General features: G+C 41.5%; 1 protein-coding gene across 22 annotated transcripts in view; it reads right to left on the bottom strand.

The window, feature by feature from the left end:
• Positions 1 to 15816, bottom strand: part of DOCK9 (dedicator of cytokinesis 9) — a 352709-nt gene that overhangs the window by 228004 nt on the left and 108889 nt on the right. The gene's annotated exons all lie outside the window — the stretch shown is intronic.

The raw sequence follows: 15816 nt of genomic DNA, 5'->3' as shown, positions 1-15816 counted from the left end.
ATTTAATAACACAATCTCAACCCTTGGTCCCCCAAGCTCCAGGGCTGATGGCTGCTTCCTGCTGCCACTAACTCCATGATATGTTAATGTTCTCTTTTTAACTTTTCAATTACCTACTTAACAATTTTATACCTAATAGCAACTCTTTCTATTTAATTCTATTAAAATAACTGGTGTGATTTCTGTTTCCTGGCTGTACCCTGACTGTTATGCTATAGTCATTCCTTGTAATGTGCAGAGGATTGGTTCCAGGACCCCCTGCAGATACCAAAATCCAAAGATGCTCAAGTCCCTTATATAAAATGGCATAGTACAGTCAGCCCTCAGTATCTGCAAGTTCTGCATCCATGGATACAGAGGGCCAACTGTACTAGGCTCTAAGGAGTTTTTAAAAACTAGGATCGGGCTTCCCTGGGGGCGCAGTAGTTAAGAATCCGCCTGCCAATGCAGGGGACATGGGTTCGAGCCCTGGTCCAGGAAGATCCCACACACCGTGGAGCAACTGAGCCCGCGTGCCACAGCTACTGAGCCTGCTCTCTAGAGCCCGCAAGCCACAGCTACTGAGCCCGTGAGCCACAACTACTGAAGCCCACACGCCTAGAGCCCGCACTCCGCAACCAGAGAAGCCACCGCAATGAGGAGCCTGTGCACCGCAACGAAGAGCAGCCCCCTGCTCACGGCAACTAGAAAAAGCCCGCGCGCAGCAACCAAGACCCAACGCAGCCAAAAATAAATAAATAAAATAAATAAATTTATTAAAAAAAAAAAAACTAGGATCACCAAAGAATGAGGATGGCTAATAAGCACTAAACAGATGCTCAAGATCATTAAGGAAATGCAAATTAAAACTGCAATGACATCCCATTACATACCTATTAGGATGGCTAAAATTTAAAAAGACTGGCTACACTGACTGTTGGCAAAGATATGGAGTAGCTGGGACCCTCATATATTGCTAGTAGAGCCGCTCTGGGAAACACATTGCCTAAAAATGTTAAAGAGTTACCACATAACCTAGCAATTCCACCCCTAAGTATCTGCCCAAGAAAAATGAAAGCACATGTTCACACAGAGACTTGTACACTAACATTTACAGCAACATTATTCATGATAACCAAAAAAGTGGAAACAACCCAAATGCCCATCAACTGGTGAATGGATAAACAAAATGTGTTTTATCCAGAAAACAGAATGGAATACTATTTGACAATAAAAAGGAATGAACTACTGACACATACTAGAGCATGGATGAACCTGAAAAACATTAAGCTAAGTAAAAGGAGCCAGACACAGAGGCCATATATTGAGTGATTCCGTTTACATAAAAGGTTCAGAAAAAGCAAATCTTTAGAGACAGTGGATTAGTAGTTGCCTAGAGCTGGGGGTGGGAACTGAGAATGACTGCAAATGGGCATGAGATTTCTTTTGGCAGTGTCAGAAGTGTTCTAAAATTAGATAACGGTGATGGCTGCACAGGTCTGCAAATTTACTAAAACTTGTTGAATTGTACCTTTAAAATTTAGAATGAATTTTCTGGTATGTAAATTATACCTCAATGAAGCTGTGATACAAAAGGCTCTAGGAAAGGGCTTCCCTGGTGGCGCAGTGGTTGAGAGTCCGCCTGCCGATGCAGGGGACACGGGTTCGTGCCCCGGTCCGGGAAGATCCCACATGCCACGGAGGGGCTGGGCCTGTGAGCCATGGCCGCTGAGCCTGCGTGTCCGGAGCCTGTGCTCCGCAACGGGAGAGGCCACAACAAGTGAGAGGTCCGCGTACCACAAAAAAAAAAAGGCTAGGAAAAAGATTTGAAGAAAATCTAGTGACGTAGGCAAAGGAAATAAATCATGATAAGAAACCACGATGCACTAATAAGTAAAACAAAATGTTTGTGTCTGGACGTAGATATAATTATATAATTATGTGATACATACAGGATGCCTAAGAACAAACCATTCCAGTAAACAGAATACATTTCTTTCAAATGCTTAAGAATAGGTCTGGTGTGTAGCACTAAAGAAATGCCCAGCTTGAATGAAAGATGGTTTGACTGCTTCAAAACTGAACAAACAGGATAGTACCAGCATTCAGATCTAGCCAACGTCATTAAATAGGGAGATACTGTTTTAAAGCTGAGAAAATTATTTCCTGTGAAAGGACAGGCTTTTTTTTTTTTTTTAAGGAATGCCTCTTAACAGTGATAGTGTCATTGCCAAGAAAGACAGACTGATGATGCCTTATTACGAAACAGCAAAGACTGACTGACCATAGGCATATAGTATAACTAAATACATGACATACATCACTGAAATTGTTCTTGACCTTGAAAACAAGGTTGAACTTGAACTCGGATATCATTACAATGTAACAGTAAAGGATCTCTAAAGATGGGAACACTTCCTCCACTAGACTAATCATTCAGACAGGCAAATACTTTTTCTTAAAATGAATGACTCAGATTTTGAACTCTTTTGTTGATTCCTGGATGATATCTATGCTTACTACAGAGAAAAGAACTACTCTTTAGCCCAAGTTCGGGGCATTCATATTTTAAGAAGACTTTTCCCCAAAAGTCCATGTAAAATATGTCAAAAAGGAATATAATGATAACATAAATTTTATAATAAATATTGTTTTACATAATTAATGTTTTTAAAAGCTAATGTTTACTATTATAACTTTAAAAAATAATCTTTGGTGCTTTTATAGTATAAAATTATGTTCTGCAAAAGAATCCCAATTTGTAACATTGTACTTAAGACAAATATAAGGTAAATTTAATGTTATCCAGGAACTAATTAGGCCATGAGACATGGGTTGCCTATATTACTCTCTCATTACAGATGACAAGACCAAGGCTCAGAGAAGTAAACTGATTTGACCAAAGTCATAGAGTTGGTATGTGGGATATGAACCAAGATCCCCTGGCTCCTAAGTCCCTGCTCTTTCCAGCATGTCACAAATCCCATTAATAATAATGATGATTACACAAGAGGTATTTAAAATTACAAAGTATCCATACATGTAAGATGCTGAAAGAAAATATGAACTTCCAATGCTTTATTTAGTTATATTAGTTCCTTAAAATAGATCTAGTCCTCTATTTGGGAAACGTAAGGCTGGGCTAGGTCCTTTTCATCAACTGAAAGACTTTTCAACACTCTAGAGCTGAAGAACATTGAAGAAGATGCCCAGTAAGCAGGTAGGTATATATATATATATATATATTTTTTTTTTTTTTTTTGCGGTACGCATGTCTCTCACTGTTGTGGCCTCTCCCATTGCGGAGCACAGGCTCCGGACGCACAGGCCCAGCAGCCATGGCCCACGGGCCCAGCCCCTCCACGGCATGTGGGATCTTCCCGGACCGGGGCACGAACCCGTGTCCCCTGCATCAGCAGGCGGACTCTCAACCACTGCGCCACCAGGGAAGCCCAAGGTAGGTATATTTTTTTATTATTCCAGCCGCCCTACCAAAACTTCTAAAATACAAAGTGGTTCATGCACAGCCAGTGCAAAGTCTCCATTCAAAAGGCCAGCCTCATGTTCTACTCAGTACATAAATTGCTCATATCCATGGAAGGTGAGGAATTATTCCTTCTGTTCCTGATGAGAACCACAGGGAATTCAAGGGCTGATGTCACAGCTACCTGCTTAGGACACACCACTGATGGGAGAGACAGATTAGAGTCCTCCAATTTCCACAAATGAACAAACTCAAGGCCACTTCTGGGAACACATGATTCTTAATTTCATAATGACCAATAGCTTGATAATATCTATTATGTGACCAAAGAAACAGCTTGATGATTCAAAATTTCCTGGGAAAAACTAATGATGCACTTCCTTCTTTTAACCCATCAGAGTCACCAATGTAGGTCACTAGCTGGAGGTCACCAGGAAATCAAGGTACATCCTTACTTACACTTAGTGGCCTTGGTCCAAGGAAGTTTCTCAGTTTTTAGTTTTCACCCAATGCATAGGAATATGGCCATATACATTTAATCCATTACCTCAGTGCCAATGAAGACACAGTGGAGATTACATACTAATGTTAAAACTGATTCCAAGATCCTTTCAAATATATGAACTCCTAAAACTCCCCTATTTGGGAAATAAAAGACTGAGGCCAGGTTCTTTTCAACAACCAAAAGAAGAGGTACTATAAATTTATTAATTTATATGTTATAAATTGATGTTTTATTGCTTTCCCACTGAGGATATCAAGCATGTATAATTTTAAAGGAATTCTGAAGAGTCTGTTTCAACATATCACAAAATTTTTGGTACTTGGCAACCAATAAGAACACCAACCTAAATGAAAGTCTTTATTCAGCAGATGTCTACCTAATTTAAAATTAATAGAAATTACGAATGGTAAAATTTCACATTCCCATAGAAAGTTCAAAGATGCCTAAAAATGAAAGTTTTCATTTCACTTCATTACACATGAATAGCAGATTCAAGTAGTCTAAGATACCACTGGCTTTTAGGAACAAATGTGTCAGCCAGGGCTTCCCTGGTGGCGCAGTGGTTGAGAGTCCGCCTGCCGATGCAGGGGACACAGGTTCGTGCCCCGGTCCGGGAAGATCCCACATGCCGCAGAGTGGCTGGGCCCGTGAGCTATGGTCGCTGAGCATGCACGTCCAGAGCCTGTGCTCCGCAACGGGAGAGGCCAAAACAGTGAGAGGCCCGCGTACCACACAAAAAAAAAAAAAAAAATGTGTCAACCAACAACTGTTAAAGATTAGTTCCCTGCTATAAAAGCTTAAAAACTTAGGACATATGATGTTTTAGCATATCTAGAAACAGATAACAGATTTATATATATATGGCCACTTTCCTAACCATCAGGTAAGAACTAAAGACTGAGAAACATTTTGATGATACTCTCTACTTCTTATACATCACTTAATTCAGCCAGGCCCAGTAGTAAAGAATACAAAGATAAATGTTCCATCTTGGCTTTAAAAGAGAAAATCAGGATAGGGAAGACAGATTAGATTACGAGACCTGGGCTGCTCTAGAAGGAAAAACCAGGACCAATATGCAAAACTTCTCTAACAAGCAGGAGCAGGAATGCCAGTGAGGGATGAAGCACTGCCATGGCAACTGAACTAAATGATGTCAAAGGTCCCTTCAGGTCCTACAATTTGATGGGTTCTCTGCTTTACAGGCATTGACCGTGAGTGTGATTTCAGCCAGGCAAAATGGGAGTGAGCGCATCTTTGGTCGCACAGGTAACCTAAAGGGATGGCACGGAAGGCCCAATATGCCTTATGTATAAGGTATATCTTACATATTACCTAGTACAATAATGTTACCAGTGAGGACACTGAGGTTCAAAGATGTTTAAAGAAGACATGACCAAAGACAACCCTCAGAATGGGAGAAAATATTTGCAAACGAAGAAACTGACACAGGATTAATCTCCAAAATATACAAGCAGCTCATGCAGCTCAACATCACAAAAACAAACAACCTAATCCAAAAATGGGCAGAAGACCTAAATAGACATTTCTCCAAAGACATACAGATAGCCAAAAAATGCATGTAAAGATGCTCGACATCACTAATCATTAGAGAAATGCAAATCAAAACCTCAATGAGGTATCATCTCACACCAGTCAGAATGGCCATCATCAAAAAATCTAGAAACAATAAATGCTGGAGAGGGTGTGGAGAAAAAGGAACCCTCTTGCACTGTTGGTGGGAATGTAAATTGATACAGCCACTATGGAGAACAGTATGGAGGTTCCTTAAAAAACTAAAAATAGGGCTTCCCTGGTGGCACAGTGGTTGAGAGTCCGCCTGCCGATGCAGGGGACGCGTGTTCGTGCCCCAGTCCGGGAAGATCCCACATGCCGCGGAGCGGCTGGGCCCGTGAGCCATGGCCGCTGAGCCTGTGCGTCCGGAGCCTGTGCTCCGCGACAGGAGAGGCCACAACAGTGAGAGGCCCGCGTACCACAAAAATAAATAAATAAATAAATTTAAAAAATAGAACTACCGTACAACCCAGCAATCCCACTACTGGGCATATACCCTGAGAAAACCATAATTCAAAAAGAGTCATGTACCACAATGTTCATTGCAGCACTATTTACAATAGCCAGGACATGGAAGCACCCTAAGTGTCCATCAACAGATGAATGGATAAAGAAGATCTGGCACATATATACAATGGAATATTACTCAGCCATAGAAAGGAATGAAATTTAGTTATTTGTAGTGAGGTGGATGGACCCAGAATCTGTCACACAGAGTGAAGTAAGTCAGAAAGAGAAAAACAAATACCGTATGCTAATACATATATATGTAATTTAAAAAAGCGGCACTGATGAACCTAGTGGCAGGGCAGGAATATAGAGACACAGACGTAGAGAACAGACTTGAGGGCATGGGGCAGGGGGGCGGGGGGGGAGCTGGGATGAAGTGAAAGAGTAGCATTGGAATATATACACTACCAAATGTAAAATGGATGGCTAGAGGAAGCTGCTGCATAGCACAGGGAGATCAGCTCGGTGCTTTGTGACCACCTAGAGGGATGGGATAGGGAGGGTGGGAGGGAGATGCAAGAGGGAGGGGATAGGGGGATATATGTATACATGTAGCTGATTCACTTTGTTGTACAGCAGAAACTAACACAACATTGTAAAGCATTTATACTCCAATAAAGATGTGGAGGAAAAAAAAAAAGAAAACATGACCAAAGTCACAGAGTACTGAGTGTCTGAACTAGGACATCTAGTCCCTCATCCCCAGACTTCCAGATTCGGACTCCTACTCTACCACAATGCTTCCCTGTCAGGACCCCAAAGAACCTCATACATTCCTTACACGCGGAAGTACTAAGCAAGTAAAAGAAAATTTTGTATTTACAGAGGAAAAAATAAAACCCACAGATCAAAATGCCTGGCCAACTTCAGGGGGTCTGCAATATGGCTCCAGTGAAGACCACATCTTTCTTCCAACTTCTAATCATGAAATATATTCAAACCATGTGCTCCATCTAGTGGATTAATGGAAGATCCTCAGGATGATGGAAATGCACATTTTTAGTACTGTTCAGTTCACACAACCCTGAAGCATTCATTTGCTATCGCAAACCTCTACCTAAAATGGCAGTGCTAAAGAAAAGTTTATAAAAACCACAAGCTTCCAAGAGTCAAGGATGAATTCTTTCCAGCTAGTTAAAACTGTACTCCAAATTTGCTTCCTCCCCCTTCCCAGTTTTCCCCAACGTAAGTAACGAGGTAGGTCACCTCACAGGTAATCAAAGTAAAAGTTCTCACGGGGCACACATCCAGTAGGTGTAACTCAGACCTGACTTTGAAGCTCACAGAGATCCTATAGCCTCTTGATGTTACTGCAGTTACTAATCGTCACCTTAAACTTAAGAGCAGACCTTCCTCTCAAAGAAAAGAACAAGATGTGACAGGAAAAACCCAGCTCAGAAGTCAGCCAAGATTCCTGGTCCTGCCAAGTTTCTGAATGTTGCAACCTTAAGTCATTTAACTTCTGCCTTGGTTCCTCCTTTGTAAAACATGGTCAGTGATCTATCCCTCAGGGGCTACTGTGAGGATGAAGAGGGATGACCAGTGAGAAGCACCTCCAGGAGGACCGTAGCACGCAATGAACGGCAAAGACAGACAGGTGGATTTAAGTACGCTCACTTCTCCAATTTATGGGCCCTTTCTTTTCTTCACCCCCAAATTTCTATTTTAAAAAGGTAATATATCCAAATGGCAAGCAGAGTTGCTAGAAGATATGGAGATACAAAATAATAAGGAACTGTTCCTTATTCAGTGTGACCAAAACATCTGTGAAACAAGAAGGTGGGTCCTTGTAAACCACATTAATGTGTTTGAATTTCATCCAAAATTCAATGAGAAGCCACGACGCTGTCCTTCCTTGACCCCAATCTGTCACATTCCCACAATGTTCCAAAACTTTGTCCAGCTATTTCCTAAAGAATAAAATAGAATACTCTTAAGAAGATGTGCTTCTGTCTTCTGCCTCAGCTTTACAATTTGAATGTCAACTTTCACGTACATGTTCACTCAAGACTTGTGTTTTAAGTCTGAAGAAACATCAAATTCAATAGTGTCCATTATGAACCTTTTGTTGTGTCATAACTCTCAACCTATCAGTTTTGAGTGAGCATATTTCATAACAGCAGTAAACATCCTCAACTCCAATTAAACTATTAACTGTAACGTAATACAAAATATGAAGGAACTGTCAGAGACAGCTGATTGCCTCACTCACCCCAATATCTATCCTGCCCTTTTGATACAGTAAGAGAAGTATGAGTGAGCTTATGGCCACCCAGCCAGACTATATTTCTCAGCCTCTCTTGCAGTGAGGTATGGCTACACGACTAGGTTCTGGCTAATGGGATATAGGCAGAAGTGATGTGTGCAACTTTAAAGTCATGCACTTAAATGGGAAGGAGTATGTCTCCTCATACCACCTCCCCTTCCTGCTAGCCCTAATACAGACCAGTTGGCAGAAGCTGGAGTACGCATCTAAAACTACAAGAAGAAAGATCATGTGGAAGATGGCAGAACAACAAGCTAACAGGAACCTGGACCCCAAAATGGTAGAGTCATCAAGCAAGACTGGGCTGTTTACACTTGGACTACTATTGTAAGAAAGATTTTCCATCCTTTATAAGCCACTGTTTTTTGGTCTTTGTTAAAGTTAAATCCTAATGAATACTGAAATAACTACAAACCTGAAAACAAACATTTCGTCCATTCAACAAATATTTATTGGGGACCCACTACGTGCCAAGCATGGTATAGACTCTAGAAATACAACTAAGAATAAGACTCAGTTCCTGCCCTCTAAGAGCTCACACAATGATGGGCTGAGATTCCGGACTGTGGTATTAAAAAATAAGATAATGTGAATGTACTTAATGCCATTGAACCTATCACTTAAACAATGTTTAAACAGTAAATTTTGTTATATGTACATTGCCACGATTAAAAAATATTGCCAAAAAAAGAAGAATCCAGAAGAAGCAAACTTTAACTCAGTGATTTAAGGTTTTCAAATCACGTAGCTGATAAAGGACTTTTATCCGGATAAAAAGAACTCTCAAAACTCAATAATAAGAAAATAAACAATAAAAATAGACAAAAGGTTTAAACAAAATCGTCACCAAAAAAGATATCTAGAAGCAGTACATTAGAAGATGCACAACATCAACAGTAATCAGCAAAATTTATTTTAAAACCCAGTGAGCTACCTCTACACACTTACTAGAATGGCTAAAATTAAACACTGACTATAACAAGTGATGCCAAGGATGTGGAGCAAAGGAACTCTAAAACACTCCGATGAGCTGTTTGTGGGAATGTAAAATGCTACAACCACCCTGGAAAACAGTCTGACAGTTTCTTAAAAAGTAAACATTCACCAACCATATGACCAACCATTCTACAGTTATTTACCCAAGAGAAATTAAAACATGCATCCATACAAAAATTTATACACAAATATTCATGGCAACTTTATCTGTAATAAACAAAAACTGAAAACAATCCAAATGTCCAAGTGTCTAGATTGACTGACTGATATATAGTATACCCTTATAATCAAATGTTACTCATCAATAAAAAGGAATGAACGGTATGAATAAATCTCAAGATAATTATGCTAAAAGAAGATGAACCAAAAAAGTTTGTAATGCATGATGGGATTTTTATAAAAAAATAATTTATAGTAACAGAAAGCAGATCTATGATTCCCTAGGATGAGGAAGGATTATAAAAGGACACAAGGAGACTTTTGGGGGTGATGGATATGTTCATTTTCTTGAATGTGGTGATTGTTTTACAGATGTATACGTGTCAAAGCTTATCAAATTCCACATTTTAACTATGTGCATTTTAATGTTTGTCAATTATCCTCAATAAAACTACTTATGGGGGAAATGTCTCTATAGTAGCATTTTCACACAAAGACTCTCAAATGTACCCGTGTTTTAGCTTGAACTAATCTAATTCAGACTCTGCTCTAAGGTTACCAAATACCCCAGTATTACTAACTACTAAGCTGAAAAGCTGACATTATGCCACTTTTAACTCAAAACAAAACTGATTTCTGAAAAAAAGAAAAGAAGAATATGCATTTCATATTCTTCATCCTTTGAAAAGAGTTCAGTTTTCCTATGTGCCATTTTTGGCTTCTCCCATGGGAAAGTACATTTACACTCAGTCTGTGCACATGTATATTCTTCAAAGGGGGATTAAGAAAGGAAAGGATAAATAGTACCTAGAAATTATCAAGCACTAGCGGATGAATTAAAGTTCTCCTAAGTCCACTATGAGAATTTCTCAAAACACAATGAAAAACTCATAAATATAATATCTATTGGTTGTCTTGGAAATTATGCACATTTGGTGCACGACAATTATCATTCCACATTATCCTCAGAACAACGGTAAAACATAAAAAGAGCAGTTTAACCTTTATTTCACTTAATTTATATCTACTTCCTTTACTAGAGAATTTCTAAATAAAAATCTGCACATGACTTTTCAGGAAACATCTTTTATAGATTATTTTTTTAATGCATTATTTAAACAACATCTGTTTGGGCAACAGACCCAGTAAATAAAATACTTTACTTTTTGAAGTTAGAAAATGTATTGTTTTGTACACATAATAATTATGTTAGTAAACTCTCCAATACATAAGGCGGGATCTTAAAAGTCTTAACACTCAGCTCACAAAATAAGCTCTGTAATTTATGGGTGTTAAAATGGCTCTACGATCTAAATGACATTACTGTCAACCATGACTCATAGGAAGAAAAAAACGGTTTTCATTTCTTAACACTTGTTAAGTTGTTTCATCTTTACTGAAATTAAAAAACAAAAACAAAAACACTCTCAAATAAAACTGTTACAAAGAAACCTTGGTAACAAAGAAACCTTGGTAGAAAGTCATACACGTACTCCTTTAATTGAATATTGATAATAAAAGTAATCAAGTATAGTGGCTACTCTCTGCAAAATGGTGCCTGCCATCAGGTTATCAGTCCTTGAACACGCACTGTGCTTGGTGGAGGAAATGTAGTGCAGAAGTAATTCGACCCCATTAGGGCCTCTGTCTGCTAGAGAAGTTCTCGAAGACCAGCGCATTCTTGGTAGCAGACTCCAAGTGTTCCCTCCTCCGTATTTGCTCAGTCATCAGCACAGCCGCAGCTTAAAAGAGGCTGAGTACCATTGTACTTTGATTACAAATTCCTGTCTGGACTGCCTAACGGGAGTTATACTTTCCTGATAGTACTGTGAGGACGCTTGAAATCCGGAGGGGCTCTGGAATCAGACAGCCCTGGTTTGAGGAGTTCCAGCTCCATTTCTTACTGGCACATAATCCTGAACAAGTTACTTAACCTCTCTAAGGCTCAGTTTTCCCATCTGTTAAAGGGTGACAATAACAGTACCTACTTCTAGCATAGTGAGTACTCCATAAACAATATCACTTCATAATTATTTTCCTATCACAATCAGCAAGAGGGACATCTACAAGTATTGGTGAGAACTGAGTAGAAATTGAAAAAAACTGACACTGACTTTCTGAGAAACCAAAGATATAGTCAGAAATATAAAAATTTCAGGAAAATGTGTACACAGTGATTGTTTAAGTAAAGTGTTCTACTTCAAAATTCAATCCAAGTGTTGTACCAGATATCTAGTGGCTGCATAAATCATTCATGGATCCCCAGAATTCAAGTATTCATTCACCAAACATTTAGAGAGAGCTCCTACTTTGCTTCAGACCCCAGGGAGGACACACAGAGGGAAGACCTGCTTGTGTCCTAAAGGAGCCAATGACAGCACGGGGGTGGGGAGACTGGGGCGGGCGGGGGATGGGAGGGTGGAGGATGGACACACTCTTAATACAATAGACTGACCCATCTCTTCCAGTCTCACTGCTCTACCCGGGAACCCCCCAAGCATCACTGCATAAGTCAGCAGTGTAACAAAAGATGGCTTTATTCCTCTGAAGCAAACTAAAATGGAACCTGGTTTGATGACCCACACAAACATTCAGAGTTGGTTTTCCTCTTCCTAGGCATTCCACTCACACCTAAGGTGGGCCCTGCAGAACCCTTTGTCCAGAAGTGTGCAAGAGCCATCAGACAACTGTGTGGGGCTATCGGGTACGGGCCGTGTATCAGTCAGCTCAGGCTGCCACAACAAAGTCCTGCAGACTGGGTGGCTTACAGAAGTGTATTTTCTCACAGTTCTAGAGGCTACAAGTCTAAGATCAAGGTGTCAGCAGAGCTGGTTTCTTCTGAAGCCTCTCTCCTCAGCATGTAGATGGCCATCTTCTCCCTGTGTCTTCACATAGTTTTCCCTCTGTGTGTGTCTGTGCCCCGATCTCTTCTTATAAAGACACCAGTCATTTTAGATTAGGGCCCATTCCTACCTCATTTTAACTTAATTACTTCTTTAAAGACCTTATCTCCAAATACAGTCACATTCTGAGGTACTAAGGGTTAGGATTTCAAAATATGAATGGGGTGGGGGCAGAGGGACACACCTCAGCTCGTAACTGAGAGGACTCAGCATCTGTGGTCAGAGCATCTTGAAACAGAGTACAGGGAGGCAGGAAGATGTTCAAGCAGGACAACATGCAAAAATAATCCACTTTCTCCTACTCTCCTAGAGAGAATTATGTACTGGTAAGCAGATACATTTTCCCCCTGGTTTCTTTATACTCCTCTGTATATCTTAAGTGTTCTACAATAAGCTAAGAATGAACTACCTTGATGTGTAAAAGCATCATTCCCTAGAGCTGGACACCTAGTGCAGGCCATGGAGTGCCTCTGGTACACTTTCTAGTCATCAGGATACAGATGGAGAGTACAGTGGGGTGAATGGTATCCCCTCAAAAGATATGTCCATGTCCTAACCCCCAAAATCTGTAAAAATGGGTCTCTGTAGATGTAATGATCTTGAGATGAGATCATCCTGGATTACCCATGTGGATCCTAAATCCAATGACAAGTGTCCTAATAAGAGACAGAAGAGGAGAAGACACAGACCCAGAGGAGAGGCTGTGTGAAGACAGAGGCAGGGATTGGAGTGATGCAGCCACAAGCCAAGGAATGCCAGAGACCACCAGAAGCTGGAGAAGGCAAGGAAGGGGTCTCCCTTAGAGCCTTCAGAAGAAGCACAGCCCTGCCAGATTTCCAACTCCAGCCTCCAGAACTGAGAGAGTAAACCTCTGTTGTTTTAAGCCACCAGGTCTGTGATAATCTGTTAAGGGAGCTATAGGAAACAAACACAGAGACCAATATAATTAACACAGGAAACTCTGTGGTTGTAAGAATTTTCTAGTGGGCTTTTACTGGCAGCCTATGGTCAGGCACCTTTATTTCTGCTGTAGCCAATAATTCTAACAAACTGCCAAGGGAGGTATTATCTCTGTTCTACAGCTAGTCACTGATGCACCGAAACTGAACTTGAGGATCAAGCAGCAAGAGATGGTGCAGCGGCATTTTACACCCCAGACTCCACTAAATGTGGCCTTTTACCTACACCTCCACGCTTTCCAGCCAAAAGGTGTGTAAGTTTACTGCACCGTCCAGCCTCCTCCTCCTGCAAAGTATCCACTTAGTCCTGCCGGGCGACAGAGTGATGCTTCCCAGACTTGAAGATGCCCTGTCAAACGAGGAAGGAACCTGGAAATATTTTTAAACCTGAGTGAAATGTGTTAACACCGAGTTCCTACTCCCCATGAGTTTACGTTTTTAGACATTTTGCTTTCAACTGTGGAACGGAAAGATGTGTCACTTTTGTATAAATGCGGCAAAGATGTGCTCTGTGCCTTGAGCCCCAGGTCATTTATTTCGTCACTGCAGGCTGAGACAGGTTGGCTCAAGAGCCCACTGGCACCAAACTCAAATTTTTACACATCTGACTATTTTGAAAACAGCACAAACAAGCAGATTTTTAGCCATTTAGCCTGCTTTACTACATACCCTGTGGAACGTCACCAGACACTGATGAGATAGGGTCTTACAGTTACAAGGCCCGGGCTGCAAGAGCCCTCGGAGCACTCTGCTGCTGAGCAAGGTCACTTAGACATGTGAGCCCTCTCCAGTCCCCCCTCAGCCCACTCCAGCGAGTCCCCTGCCCTCCTCCCCTTCTGAATGGTGGTCCCTTGGCTGTAAGCCTCTGGCTGGTCTCATGTAACTTCGCCCAAGTGCTGTCCAATCAAGCTTGTGTGTTACTACTGCCTCTCGTGGTTGTACCTTTTTCCTTGATCAGCCCCAAACCCTTCAAACCCCCTACAGTCACCGCAACAGGGCTCACAGGCAAAAGAAAGAAACTGGGAAGAAATCATCCCGTCTTTTCCTTGCCTTGGAAATTGAAATTCCCTTAGAACTAACTGGCCCTGAGGCAGCTGCAGGCGCCCGGGTTTTCATCCTTCTGCCCCAGAAATCCTGGACAGGCTCTCCCCTCCCCGAGTACAGAACAGTCATCTGTCCCATTTCTCTACCGTCTCCTGTCCTGGGATATCAGCCCCTCTAGCTTTCCATCACTTAGGACGTCGACCTCAGGAGGAAGAGGGGGAGGCGGCCAGACAGGTACACAAACAGGACCCAAGAACAAAGATGAGGCAGACAAAAGTGCAGCTGCCAAGGACCATCTCTAATCCTTATCCACCAAGGGTGAGGAAAGGCAGGAGACACCCCACGGGGAACAGGGGAAGGGGGTTCAAGCAGGCAGTGGTAATAGTGGAGGAGAACTGACTCCTTTACCCAAATCATCCATATTCCCCGCCCCCTACTCAGCTCAGCCCCTCTTTGAAGCCCTCCGAGACCTCTACGTGTGCCGTATAGTAGTCGGAACAGCAGTGACGTGACCACCCCTCCGCATGGCAGGGGTGAGCACCCTGGACACTGCTTGGCACCAGAGGCCTCTAGTGAATGTTTGCTGAATAAATGACAGTGAGCACTTACTTATCATTTACATTTAATTGCTGTATAACCCAACTGTGATTCTTATTTATGTAACACATTAACTCTGCTATGAAGTTATCTGTGAACAATGGCTCGGGAAGGCTCAGTCATGGTTTGCTGGTCATAAAGCATGTTCAACTGCAACACTGCTGAACTTCACAAGTGGAAAGCCGGGGCCAAGCCTGATTGTTCACTGCCCCACGCTGATTATGCAAAATGATCTTAAACTCCAACGCTGAGGGAAAGGACTGGCCAGCCCTCCTGCAATTGTCTCTGTAGGAATCACTGGCTCAAGTAACAAGAACCCTGCAGGCAAGTGAGCAGCAGGCGTTGGGTATAATTTGTGTGTCCCCTCAGCAGCTAGAGGTATACAGCCGAACGTCAATAAATGCTTAGTGTGAGGCTTCCTGCAACAGCAGATGCTTCCTACAGCTGAGATGTTTCAACCTCTGGAGACATCAAATGTTCTCTCACCTGGCTGAGGGCCCCGGCCAGACCCATACCACCCAGGACCACTGTACGGTGGCAACTGGAAAGGAACAAGAGACCATTCTTTGTGAAAACCAGGATGACTGCCTACTTCTTTATTTTAGAGTAATTACTCACTGATGCTTTATAAAAGTGCAAATTTTGACACATACACCAAAATAAAAGAATTTGGAAATGCAAAAACTTAGAACAAAGAGCAACTGAGATAACTTACAAGACACTTAACTTTGGGCTCCCTTAGAAATTGTTTCCATATTGACAACAGGTTGAAGACAAGGGCAATCATTTCCCCCAAACTACAGTGAAGTTTTTAAAACCATAAGTAGAAGTTACACTAA

The sequence above is a fragment of the Orcinus orca genome, chromosome 18 (assembly GCF_937001465.1).
Source record: "Orcinus orca chromosome 18, mOrcOrc1.1, whole genome shotgun sequence".
In the NCBI taxonomy this organism is placed as follows: domain Eukaryota; kingdom Metazoa; phylum Chordata; class Mammalia; order Artiodactyla; family Delphinidae; genus Orcinus; species Orcinus orca.
The sequence above is the reverse complement of the archived record's forward strand: the minus strand, read 5'-3'. Positions and strand labels throughout refer to the sequence as shown.